General features: G+C 36.5%; 1 protein-coding gene across 1 annotated transcript in view; it reads right to left on the bottom strand.

Annotated features, from left to right (window-relative positions):
* LOC106136244 (cytochrome P450 6B5) overlaps positions 1–14591 on the bottom strand; it is a 425135-nt gene that overhangs the window by 236878 nt on the left and 173666 nt on the right. The window lies entirely within an intron of this gene.

The following is a 14591-nucleotide window of genomic DNA, read 5'->3' as shown; positions in this document are numbered from 1 at the left end:
AAGTGGTACAGGTGTTAGCTGAAGTTGGTATAAATTGTAGGAATTAGCGATTTTAGTAAAAGCTCTTCAGAATAGGAATACTCGATATCTTTTCCATGGATGATTCAAATGGCGATAAGCAAATCAATTGGAAGCTTCTATGCTGATCTGGTAACTAAGAAAAAAAATATATGTGTGCCTCCTAAGCTTTCTCTCTTCATACACAGATTATGGAAGTGAATTCAAATTCAAATTCAAATTCAAAAATATTTATTGTGGTACACAGGTATAAAAGATATAAAAATGATAAACATGTAAGGTGTCACTGTGGCCTGTCTATAATAGACGTACAATAATTAAGGTACTTAGTCGCTAAATTAAAAAAAAAAAAACAAAAAAATACCAATTGCTTCCAAACCATTAAAAAAGAAAGAAAAAAAAAAACACATACAAATATATCCCAAAGCAATTCGTCAAAGTGGCTAATTCCAGTCCTTTAAATCGTCATTTAGAAAGTCATTTATATTATAATAGCATCTGTCTGTCAAAAATGATTTCAATTTATTTTTAAATGTCACAAAATTGAGAATTTTAATGTTGTCGGGTATTTTATTAAAAATTATGGGAGCCATTCCGATAACATTTTTATTCATCATGGCAGTTTTAAATCCACCAGTTACCAACTTATATATGTGTTGGGGTCTGATGTGATCTACCCTCATCCTAATGTCGGAAAGTTTTTTGAATAAATTCGAATTCAATTTCACAAATATACATAATTCTAATATAAAAATACATGGAAGTGTCAATAATTTCAGTGATTTAAATATCGGTACACAACTGACTGTACTTTGCAAATTGTACATCGATCTTAAACACCTTTTTTGTGCCTTAAAAACTTTGTCATTACCACTCGAGTTACCCCAAAAAATAACGCCGTATCGCAAATGAGGTGTAACTAAACCATGGTAAGCAGTTAATACCACTTCAATGTTAACTTTTTTTGACAATTTGAACAAAGCATATACTGCTTTATAAAGTTTTTTGCATACTTGCTCAGTGTGAGAGGACCATGTTAATTTGCTGTCAATCGAAAGTCCTAGAAATTTTGTTGATTGTACCTCCTCCAGCCTGTAGCCATTATAATTTATATTCAGATTAGGTGGTAATTTTCTTTGATGAAACTGCATTAATTTAGTTTTTTGCAAATTAATTTTCAGATTGTTTGAGTCTAACCACATTATAATATCATTTAAAACTGTATTTATGTCACATTCGTATTCATTCGTATCGTCACATTTGATTATGGCCGTACTGTCGTCAGCAAATAAAACCATTTTATGTCGTATATATTTTGGAAGATCATTGATATAAATTAGAAACAGCAGTGGCCCCAGTACGCTTCCTTGAGGTACTCCGAATCTATTTATTCTAGATTCAGATCTGTGAACCTCTTCATTCTTTGATTTTGAACATAAACTTTTTACTTCTACATATTGACTCTTATTTAGAAGGTATGATTCAATTAAATTTAAAACATTTCCTCTAATACCATAAATACTCATTTTATTCAATAATCTTTTGTGATTGACATAATCAAATGCTTGTGTCATATCTGTATATAGTGCACACACGGGTGTCTTATTATCTACGTTTCTCATAACAATGTCAAATAAATCATAAATTGCCATATTAATTGTTCTATTTTTCCTAAATCCCTGTTGTTCGTCACATAAAATGTTATATTTTGTCAAGTAATTAAAAATACATTCAAATAAATACTTTTCAAAAATTTTTGTGAAAATTGAACCCAAAGCTATTGGTCTAAAATTAGACATGTCTTTTTTGTCTCCTTTTTTATGTAGTGGTTTTATAACCGTAGTTTTCAAGCTATTTGGGTAGATTCCAGCAGTGATGCACAAATTTATTAAATGACATAAATGGCCCGATATATCATCAGAAACAAATTTTATAACTTTTGTAGAAATATTATCATAACCTGTGCTAGTTTTATTTTTAAGTGATTTTATAATTTTATATTCCTCAATTTGTATAATGTGTTTTTAAACTATATATTTTTGTAATAAGTAAAATACCCAAGTGCCTTTTTATATTTTAAAATTTCCTACGTCCTTGTTTCTCAATCCTAATTTCATATTTATAGTCACAATAAAAACTTTTTTTATAATGTGCACGAGCTAAAGCCTTATCTTAAAAAGTGGTGGAAATTAAATGTTCGTTTTTTTTTTTTTCATTTAATACCTATTGCGAATGCCCATCAAAGGATTGAGAAACAATGAAGTAGAAGAGTCGTGCTGGTTTCGACTTCCGTATATGGAGTACAAAAGTCTATACATATTTAAACATTTACCAAAAAATTATGTATTGACGGACCTTTGCACTTAACCTACCTACGATGATTCAATTTTAGTGTTAAGGATTTTTTAAGAGTAAGCATATTATATTGTTGTAAATTGGGCTAAGATTTAACTCATTTTTAATTAATTTTATCATTCCTTTTAATTGTACAAGTGTTTCAACATTATTGTTGTTATAATTTACAAAAAAAAAATGTGTTTTCTCGAAAACCAAAATTTCCTCGAATATTTTGCCATCTACGTATATTGTAGAACACTTACACTAATTGTAATAATATCACTCGAATGATTGTGGATGTGCTTCAATTTCTTCCCGGCACCATTACAAAAGAATAGGACCACTCCATCTCTTTCCCACGGATGTCGTAAGAGCCGACTAAGGGATAGACTTGGGATTCCTCTTTAATGTAAATCCCTGCCAATCTAAGGTCTGCCGCGCCGATGGATGCATGGCTAGGGGCGAGCCTAGTCTCGAGCGTGCCACTTCCGCCATGGGGTTGGGCGACCCCCAGGTAATGGCTAGCCTTACCCTGGCATGCGGGGCTCTGCTGGGGCGTACAAAATTTTTCCCTAGCGTCTCGTGGGAATCGCATTATGAACCTTAAAAAGCATAGAAATGGCGGCGATGGTGTCCGCACCCCATCACGTCTCGTTCCCGGCGGGAGCGGTATGCGGTCTGCTGAAAGCCGCTTTGCGACGATGAATGTAAGAGGAGGAATGAAGGATAAGATTGAGGAAGTATGCCAGATGATGGATGAAAGACGTTTGGATGTGTTGTGCGTGAATGAAACGAAGCGGAAAGGATGCGACGCGACGCAGCACGGCCCTTACACGGCGTATTGGTCTGGAATTTCCAGTACCAGCCGAGGCTGTCAAGGGGTCGGTCTAATTCTTTCTGCACGAATGGCTGAGTGCGTGAATGAGTATGAGTGTGTCAGCCCTCGTCTTCTATGGATTAGGCTGAAAGTTGGAATCACTCGGATCTTCGTTCTAGGTGTTTATGCACCTTGGGATGTGGGTTCGAGGGGTACAACATCAGCAAAAAGCGAAAACGAGGAGTTCTGGAATAGTGTAAGAGAAGTATTGAAAGTTACCAAGCCAAATGAGAAGATTATTATGTTAGGTGATTTTAATGGATGGGTGGGTGTAAAGCGTGATGGATATGAAAAGGTGCTTGGTGCGTTTGGTGACGAAAAGGTGAATGATAATGGAAGAAGTGTATTAGAAATTTGTCTAGAGTGGGATCTTTTTGTGTCGAACTCAATGTTTCAACATAAAGAGATCCACACCTACACAAGAGTGGAAGGTATTTTAAAAAGTATGATAGACTTTGTGATTGTAGATGAAAGATTGAAGAACAAAGTGCTGGATACCCGTGCATATCGCGGTGCTGGCATTGACTCGGACCATTTACTGGTGATATCCCGGATAAGGGGTATCTTCAATCGCTGGCGGCACAGGGTAAGGGAGCAAACCAGCGCTTTGGAAAGAGTAAAAGTAGAAAATTTGCAAGATATGGATGTAGGTAAGAAGTATATTAATAGTGTCGCTACGGTTGCACGTCGAATAAAACAAACCACCACTGCTGCTAAACTCATTTACTCGGAACTTTCTTTGACCTTATATTAGATATAAAGCAAGAAACCATATCGCGTTCTAATATTGAACAGAGCCATCTATGTAACCACACATTAACTATAAGAATTAAACTAAAAATAATTATCTAGAATAGATGGACACTTGTATCACATATAAGCTCACTAAACAACGTCTCAATTTCCTACGGGGTGGACAGAGTCCACAGACACATTAAATATAAAAAAATACAAACTAGGATTACTAATTTGGACATTCCGCCCACCAAAGAACTTGTTCTTTTACGACCCAAAAATAAAATAATACTAAACATATAGAATCCGCCCACCGTAACAAAAGATACTAAATAAATTTAAACTTAATACATTCATGTATACAATAGAACTTTAACCTCAACTCTAATTAATTTGCTTGAGATACATTAACGTCTTTAGGTAAGAAACATAATTTGTTACATGGGCGTTTAAAAATACCATTTTTTGTTTTGATAGTAACAACTCTAGATATCATGTCTTTGCCTGGATGTTTGTCTATAATTTTTCCTAATAACCATTTAGATGGCGGTAAATTTTGATCCCTCACTATAACAATATCATCGATTTCAGGCTCAGACTTTTTAGTAAACCATTTATATCTCTGATTTAAGGTTATCAAATATTCATCAGACCATCGCTTCCAAAAGTCCGTTACCATTTTTTGAGTAAGCTTCCACCTTTGATGCCCTGAAATATTAACCGTTGAATGATCTTCATCTGGTATTACGACAAGAGGTTCGCCTACTAAAAAATGACCAGGCGTTAGCGGTAATGGATCATTTGGATTATCACTCAAACAGTACAAAGGACGTGAATTAAGACACGCTTCTATCTGGGTTAACACAGTAGATAACTCTTCGAACGTAAGAGTTGAGTCCCCTATAACCCTTTTCAAGTGGGACTTTGTAGACCGCACTCCTGCCTCCCAAAGACCTCCAAAATTTGGTGCCTGAGGAGGAATAAAGTGCCACGTGGTTCCTTCCTTGGAAAGTAATTGACGGAATTCAAACGGAAGCTGAGCTGTAGCCTTTTGAGACATGTCTTTTAACTCCTTGTCTGCACCAACAAAGTTGGTTCCGTTATCACTATAAAGATCCTGGCAGTGACCTCTTCTAATAAATAAAAATAAATAATAAATAATAAATAAATAATAAATATATACGGGACAAATTACACTGATTGAGTTAGCCTCGAAGTAAGTTCGAAACTTGTGTTACGAGACTAGACTTCTAGACACAAACCTCTTAAAGGCGGCAATAAAACCTTGGGCGGTTAAATCTGAAACAGCTTCAAGATGTATGGCCTTTGTAACCATACAAATAAAGACACAAATATATCCTTTATAACTTTTGGATCCTCGTCCAGGAGAAAATCTAACATTGATATGACCAGTAAAATCCACTCCAGCACTTTTGAAAGGTCGAGTAGGAGTCACTCTTGCTTTTGGTAACTGGCCCATAAACTGATTATTGTTTTGCCGAGAATAACGAAGACATGTCATACACTCTCTAAAGCATTTCTTGACCTGATCTCTACCTCGTACAATCCAAAATTTAGATCTTAAAAAGTTCAACATTATTTGAGGCCCACCATGTAATGTACGTTCATGAGCATCTAATACTAATAACTTAGTGAAATGACTTTCACCAGGCATAATCACAGGATGCTGTTTATTAAAATCTGCCTCGGAGAACTTTATGCGCCCGCCTACTCTCAGAATACCTTTCTCATCGATAAATGGACTGAGAGTGTGCAGCTGACTCTTTTTTGACACCTGGTTCTGGGACCTTAACTGCTTTAGCTCTTCTTCGTAATAAAAATTTTGAGTTTCTCGTATACAAAAGTCCATTACTTCATTAATTTCTTTCTTTGTAACAATTCTACTCATCTCTTTTTGATTCTCTGGAAGTTTTAAATTTAAGAATCTTTTGCAAAACGATAGAACTCTCAACGCTCTCTGTAAATTTGAAAATCTGGTCCAAATAAATACTTCTCTCCTTTTAACTACAGCAGTTAAGGTCTTAATGGATCTTTGCTCCTCAACTGTCTCAAAACTCTCATTTGTAAGATAAATTTCATCATGGTGAAGAAAATCAGGTCCACGTTACCACAATTGATATGACATTAACTCTGAACATGACATGCCTCTCGACCCACAATCTGCAGGATTTAAATCGGTTCTCACGTGATTCCACTGAGAGAAATCCAAGATAGTTAGAATTTCTGATACTCGGTTGCTTACAAATGTCGTCCAACGGCTCGGATCTCCTCTTAACCAGGCTAGTACAACCATTGAATCAGACCACGCAAAGAGTTGCCCTTTAGGAATTTGCAATATCTGGGACACTTCATAAACTAATTTAGCACCAAGAACTGCGGCACATAACTCCATTCGTGGAATAGATATCTCCTTTTCTACAGGTGCAACCTTAGTTTTAGCAGTTACAATATTCACATGAATATTATTGGACTTATCCTTGGTTCTCAAAAATACTACAGCAGCATAAGCAGCTTGCGATGCATCAACAAAGACATGCAACTCAACATAATCCTCTCTTCTTGAATTTAGCCATCGAGGAATTACGATATCCTTCACATTTAGCAAATCTTTTCTGTACGAATTCCACTCTAGCAATAGTTCAGACGTCAAAACTTGATCCCACTCTAATCCACATTTCCAGAGTTTCTGGATAAAAATCTTAGCCTTGACTATCACTGGTGAGATCCATCCTAACGGATCATACAGCCTTGCAATTTCTGATAAAACCTTTCTTTTGGTGACATTCTCTTGAGATTCTCCATCATCTGGCCACAAATAAGTGTACTCAAAATTATCTGTATTCTTATTCCAACAAATACCTAGAATTTTGACAGCACTATCTGACTTCAATATTAAATGTTGTTCAGATCCCCTGTGTTCACTGATGTGATTCAACAACCTCTCACTGTTACTGCACCATTTTCTCAGATAAAATCCTCCAGCACCCATTAACTCATTCATTTGCTCGTAAATTTTTATAATCTCACTCTCAGTTTCTGATCCACTTAAAAGATCATCCATATAAAAATCTGTTAAAGTAATAGATGCTGCTAAAGGGTTCCTATCATACTCATCTTTGGCTAACTGGTGCAATGACTTCACTGCCAAGTATGGAGCACACGCCGTCCCAAAAGTAAGTCTCAACATTCTATAATGTTTTAAAGGCTGGTTTGGTTCAGATCTCCATAAGATCCTCTGACAATCGGTGTCCTTTTTATGCACAAGGATCTGTCTGTACATTTGCACAAGGTCAGCAACTAGACAGAACGGATGACGTCTCCACCTCATGAGAATATGACGTAAATCCTGTTGAAGTTTTGGACCCACTAACAGGCAGTCGTTTAGAGAGACATTATTAGTCCCTTTACTCGACGCGTCAAAAACTACTCTTACTTTGCTTGTTTCCTTGTCTAGTCTAACAACGGCGTGATGGGGAAGATAAACAACTCGTTCATTATTTATTTCTTCCACATCTGTGATCTCTTCCATATGATTTTGATCAATGTAATCCTGCAAAACGTTTCTATACTCCTCATATAAAGAAGGATTTCTACTTAACTTCTTCTCCAAAAAATTTAATCTACGAAGTGCTATGTTCTTTGACTGACCGTAAAAGCAATCTGGATCTGGATCTCTGAATGGAAGACGTACCTTATAACGGCCATTCTCATTTCTCTCTGTACTACTTTCATAAATCTCTTCGCATTTAATTTCTTCTCTACTCATTTTCTTAACTAAAGAATCAGGCTCTCTCTCTATTTCCCAAAACTTTTGTAAAAAGTTCATCCTCTTTAACTCTAATATGAAGAGAAATCAATCGCTTAGATGAAAAAATACTACTACTGACACGACCTGTCAAAACCCATCCAAATTGCGTATTTTGAGCAATAGGACCTCGTTTATGTGGATGTTTTAACAAGCCATTCACAATAATCTCGCTATGAACTTCAACTCCCAATAGAAGATCAATTTTCTCAGGTGACCCATAATAAGGGTCGGCAAGGGACAACGACTCAAACTCAGGCCAATCTTTAATATAAGTCTTATTTGTAGGAAGGAAAGACGTAAGACTACTCAAAACAAAGGCATCTACTTTAATAGAAAACTCGGGATTATGAAGGGACTCTAGCTCTAAAGAAACCATACCTTTTGTTCGCGTTTCTCCCTCTCCTACACCAGATATAAGACCATTCACAGGTTTTTTCTTAAGGCCTAAAGATTGGACAGTAGCCTCAGTTACAAATGAAGCTTCTGACCCTTGGTCGATCAGAGCACGCAAAACCTTAGACAATCCGTTACATGTTACAGCCTTAACTCTAGCGGTAGCTAATAAAACTTCACTATCTCTTCCTTGCACAAAGTGGGATGTAACTCTTGTCTCCGTTTGAGTGCCTGATGCACTTGGTTCCGCCGGCACGGGATTCTCAGCACTCGTGGTAGCCGGGGATGACTCTGGTAATTGACTCCGGTCAAAATGCAGCAGGGTGTGATGTCTGCGCCCACATCGGCGACAACTCGTAGGCTGACGACAATTCTTTACAGAATGATTCGATGAAAAGCAATTGAAACACAGTCTCTTGGATTGTACAAACTCTGATCTCTCTTGAGGAGACTGGCTCAAAAATTGTGGGCATACATAAAGCAAATGATGGTTCGGACACATTACACATGCAATCTTCTTTTTCTCTTCTTGAACTGTTGCATGAAATGACTTTTGCTTAGGTGCGACTTTGTTCGTAGGACTGTTGAAAGCAGGTTTTTGTTTACCACCAGTATCAATCATCTCAAGGGTACGGAAACGCATCTCCAAAAACTTAACAAGCTGACTCCAATTTGGCAAATCATCTGACTCAGTTTGACTAATCTGTAACTCCCAAAGCTTGCGTGACTCCATATCAAGTTTCGAAACCACCAAATAGTTTATCATTGGATCCCAAGAATCAATATTTATACTCATATTCTGAAGTGATTTCAAGCAGGCTGAAGTCGTATCAAGTAACTGTTTGATCGAGGATGCAGACTCAATTGACAAATTTCTCTGAGAAAACAAGCGCTTAAGGATTTCATTACAATTAAATCGCTTATTATTATATCGCCGTGTCAACTGTTTCCACGCTTCTTCATAATTGATATCTGTAGTTGATAAGTTCTTTAACAAATTTTCAGGTTCCCCAGACAAACTACTCTTTAGGTAATGTAGCTTCTGCACCGCACTTAAGTTACTATTCTGATGAATCAAAGATTGAAACATGTCATAAAATGCCTGCCATTCTTCGTAGGATCCAGAAAATTTCGGTAACTGAATCTGCGGCAACTTCGCTTCACACTTCACCTCCATTTTCTCTGAACACGATTTTCCAGGACCCGTCGTATTGAATTTCCTTAAATCATCCTTCATTCTCGCCTTGTAATCTGTATATGTTTCCTCAAATCTTCCATACATATCTTTGTTAAAATATTCTAACTGTTCTCTCTTCTCTTTATTAACATTTGATACAATTTGAAAATGAATGTTGTCAAAGTTGCTAAACAGTTTTTCTAAATTTTCCATTTTGGACTCAATATATGATACGGATATGCGCTCCTTGGGTGATTTTCTGTACGTAGAATATGCTTTAAATAATCTCTCGTAAATATCATCTTGCTTCAGTAAAAGAGCCTCCATGATGACAAAGTCAAATTTTTTCTAAATGTCAAAATTTGCGAAATATTTTACAAGTCCAAACTCGATAGAATTATTCTAAGTCCATGATAACTTTTTGGAAAAATGTACAAGTTCCGAACACTGCTCACTACACTTAGTCACTGTCTTCACGATTTTTCCACTTCTTCCCGGGTTTCGGCACCAAATGTCGCTACGGTTGCACGTCGAATAAAACAAACCACCACTGCTGCTAAACTCATTTACTCGGAACTTTCTTTGACCTTATATTAGATATAAAGCAAGAAACCATATCGCGTTCTAATATTGAACAGAGCCATCTATGTAACCACACATTAACTATAAGAATTAAACTAAAAATAATTATCTAGAATAGATGGACACTTGTATCACATATAAGCTCACTAAACAACGTCTCAATTTCCTACGGGGTGGACAGAGTCCACAGACACATTAAATATAAAAAAATACAAACTAGGATTACTAATTTGGACAAATAGACTGAAGGATGAATTTGAAGATTTAGATGAAATGAGCGATATTGAAGATGGATGGAAGGAATTTAAAGAAAGAATTGTGAAAGTAGCTGTTGAAGTGTGTGGTGTAAGTAGAAGAAGGAAAGGAAAAAAATCACAAAAATGCGTGGATGAGTAAAGATGTGCAAGAACTTGTGCGATTAAAGAAGAAAGCATGGCTGGATTTGTTAGCAGCAAAAGCTAACTTAAGAATGCAAGAGGTTATAGATGAAGATGTGAATGAAGCACGTAAGGAATATAAGAAAATGAAAGATTTGGTTAAGAAAGCTGTGATTAGAAAGAAAGAAGAGTATAAAGAGGATTTTGATAAAAGGCTATCAGAAGACTTTCAGTCAAATCTGAAAGTATTCTGGAAATCCGTAAGGTCAGCCCGAGGAAATACTATAACCAGAGAGCTGACTAGGATCAGATGCCAGGATGGTAGCGTTGTGAAAGGAGAAGAATGTGTACTAAAGATATGGAAGGACTATTTTGAAAGTTTATTTGAAAAAAAGGAAGGAAATAAGAAAGATTTCTGCTATAGCGAAGAAAAAGAGAATGAGATGGAAGGCGAAATTGAAATGTTCGAAATTGTGGAAGCACTTAAGAGTATGAAAGCGGGAAAGGCTGCTGGGTGTGATAGAGTGTCGGTCGAGATGCTTAAAGCAGGAAAAGGCGTAGTAGCTAGTCAGTTGTACTGCCTTTTCAATTTGTGTTGGAGAAGCGGCCGAGTACCAAAAGATTGGTGTAAGGCTGTTATCGTGCCACTTTACAAAGGAAAAGGGTCACAGCTGGACTGCAAAAATTATCGTGGTATAAGCCTGCTTAGCGTCGTCGGCAAATTGTATGCTAAGGTATTGATTAATAGAGTCAGGAATGAAACTGATGACAAAATATGGGATGCTCAAGCGGGATTTCGAAAGGGAATGGGATGTACTGATCAGGTCTTTTCCTTGCGGTGCATAGCCGAAAAGTTTTTGGCCAAGAGTCAAAAAGTCTATTGCACATTCGTAGATCTGGAAAAGGCCTATGACAGAGTTGAGAGGAATGAATTGTGGTCAGCACTTTCTATGCATGGGGTGAGCAGTCTCTTAATACGAGCACTGAAATCCTTATATGAGGATTCGAGTGCTTGTGTCAGGATAAACGGAGCGCACACTGAGTGGTTTAAGATTGAGAAAGGCGTTAGGCAAGGATGTGTTGCGTCACCGTGGCTGTTCAACCTATTTATGGATAGCTGTTTGACAGATTTGAAAGAGTCTAAAAGTGGATTAAGGATGAATGAGTTACTCGTCAAATGTCTGCTCTATGCCGACGATCAGGTTATACTGGCGTCATCAGCGGAGGAGTTACAGGAGATGGTAAACTGTATGCATGAAGCTTTAAAAGAGAAAGGAATGAAAGTGAACGTAAGTAAAACTAAAACACTGGTTTTTGAAATGGAGAAAGAAATGACAGCATGTAATATTTTGATTGGAGGAGAAAAAGTGGAGCAAGTGAAAGAGTTTGTATATCTAGGATCAAAGTTTACATCAGATGGCAAGTATGATAGTGATATTGAAAGGAGAGTGAACGCGGGGAACATGGTGAATGGAGCTTTGCATGCCTTTATGAGCAGTCAGAAACTATCCAAAAAGGCTCGACTGGCTGTGCACAGGGGCGTGTTGGTCCCGACATTAATGTATGGGAGTGAAAGTTGGGTATGGCAAAAGAAGCATGAAAGCAGAATAAATGCAGTGGAAATGAGAGCGTTAAGGAGTATGATGGGTGTGAAATTGAGTGACAGGATAAGGAACAGCGTGATAAGGGAATGTTGTGATGTGAAAGAAGATGTAGTTACAGGAATAGAAAAGGGTATGTTAAGATGGTTCGGTCATGTGGAGAGGATGAATGAAAGCAGGTTGACTAAGCAGATATACAAGGAGAGTGTGGAGGGAAAGGTCGGAGTGGGAAGACCTAGACGAACGTATCTTGATCAAATTAAGGACGTCCTGGTAAAGGGTCAGGTCAAAAGTACCCGAAACCGCCGAGCTTGTATGAAGAGAGTTATGAATGTGGACGAAGCGAAAGAAGTATGCAGAGATCGTGGCAAGTGGAAAGAGGTAGTCTCTGCCTACCCCTCCGGGAAAGAGGCGTGATTTTATGTATGTATGTATGTTATAATTTTAACAACATCCTCAGTCAGTATAGGCATCAGAAACATAGTTTGTGGCTGTAACGGTAAATCCACTCTGTCACTTAACATGTTTGATGATTTTTCTATTTTATCAATAAAATGTGTATTAAAAGCATTTGCAATTGTTTTTGGGTCTGAAATTACTTCTCCATTTTTTTCAATTTTTATAATATATTCATTATTTTTATTTCTGTCGTTTATAATTTGCCAAGCTGCATTTGATTTATTTTGTGATTTGGTGATATAATGTGAATTTTGAGATTTTTGAGTTAAATTTATAATTTTATTTAATTTTTTAGAATAATTTGATAGTGTCTGTTTAGTTTCTACTGATGGCGATTTTCTATATTTCCACAAAAGTAGTCTTTTTTTCCTACAACAAGTTTTTATACCTTTAGAGATCCACTTTAATTTCTTTTTATTTCTTAAAGTAATACGTTTAAAAGGAAAACAGAGATTATACAACATTTGGAAATTTTCTAGAAAAAAAATCAAAAGCAATATTTGGATCATCGGTGTTATAAATGCCTGAAAATGGGAAGTCATTAATGTATTTTTTAAAAATACATAAGTGTTCCAGAGATAAAACTCGTTTTTTAACGTACCAATAACTTAATTTATTAATTTTACTAACCTGGATATGAATAATTTGAGCTGTATGATCAGATAATGCTAGCTCAATTACTTTAGTTCTACATGACAAATTTAAATTGTGTGCATAATTATCCAGACAGGTTTTTGTCATTGGTCTAGTGATTTCACGTATTTGTAACTTAAGATTGTAACAACTAAGGAAATTTTCAAAATCTTGAGATAAGTCGGATTTTATTAAAATGTTAATGTTAAAATCCCCACACATTACTATTTGTTTATTCGAATTCATACTTAATGTCTTTAATATTAGATCTAATTGAGCGTAAAAAGTATTATAATCTTTTGAAGTTGCTGGTCTATAAACACATAATAGAATTAATCGATACTGAGTTAATTCTATTGCGCAATATTCAACAACACCAATTACCGAATGTTCTGATACCCATTTTAACTCTTTAAAATGAATACAATTTTTTACCAAAATACATGAACCACCACGTTTTATACCATTCCTACAATAGTGTGCCGCAAGACGAAAGTTTGAGATGTTCAAAATATCTTCAAAGCCTGACTCCATAAAATGTTCAGTCACACAAACAATATCTACATCGATTTTTTTATCAATTAATTCTTCTAAATGAACAGCTAACAAGTTTGACTTATTTAAAAGCCCTGCAATGTTTTGGTGTAAGATAGTTAAGATGTCATCATTGTTAGTAAAGTCGAAAAAAATCTGAATGCGTACCAATATAATAAAGGGCATTCCCTTTCGGGGCATTCGCAAGAAGAATCCAGAGTTCATAAACCATTGTTTATGAACTCTGGATTCGATGGGTTAGCAATTGCATCTTAATCATCACTCGGCTGTCTGCTATTACTATTTGTAGCGGAACCTCATCCTTAATCAGGCAATTGGATGAAACTGGTTCCTTACAATATTTTTCTCACCGGTCAAGAGCATCGGTTAGTTATGAAACAAATGTATAAAACACAAAAAAGGCGTTGGCCGTAGAATTTAAAACTGTGCCACCCTGTGCAGCATTCTTTTTTTATTTGGGCACCTTGACTGTTCAACCATCGTTCACTCATACTCAAACTACACTCTCGTACTCAAACTACACATTAGGTACCTACTATGTGTCAATAAAATTAATGACAGTAAGTATGTGTAAAACAACCGCTTATCACATAACCCACAGACAACTCCTGCCTGTCACACAGCTTTCGTGTGACATAGGTCCTTGCAAATCGACAGTTTTTGACAGATGTCATGGCGTGTCAACCGAGGGTAGTTGACGCGGTAATCCCGGGGATTGAGTGGGACGTCGCTATAATGCGATTTGATAGGGAATTTAGGTTAATTGCTAGGGTTGTTTTGTACTCATAATACTATACACAGCTACCGTGTTAGTCTGGCAGCGATGCAAAAACTATGGAAACTATTTGCCAGCTGTTGTTCCCATCTCTAGTATGGGAAAGGCTAAGATTTTGTTAGCAACATGTATCTGAATGTCAATTCCATTGGTAAAGCGTCCAGCTGAAAGTGGCCTTTCAGTCTTTACGAGGTGTATGTGAATCAAGTCGTGATAATATTAGGTACAAATGGTGACGTCTCT

The sequence above is a fragment of the Amyelois transitella genome, chromosome 18, assembly GCF_032362555.1.
Source record: "Amyelois transitella isolate CPQ chromosome 18, ilAmyTran1.1, whole genome shotgun sequence".
NCBI lineage: Eukaryota > Metazoa > Arthropoda > Insecta > Lepidoptera > Pyralidae > Amyelois > Amyelois transitella.
Note: the sequence above shows the minus strand (reverse complement) of the source record. Positions and strands in the feature narration are given on the sequence as shown.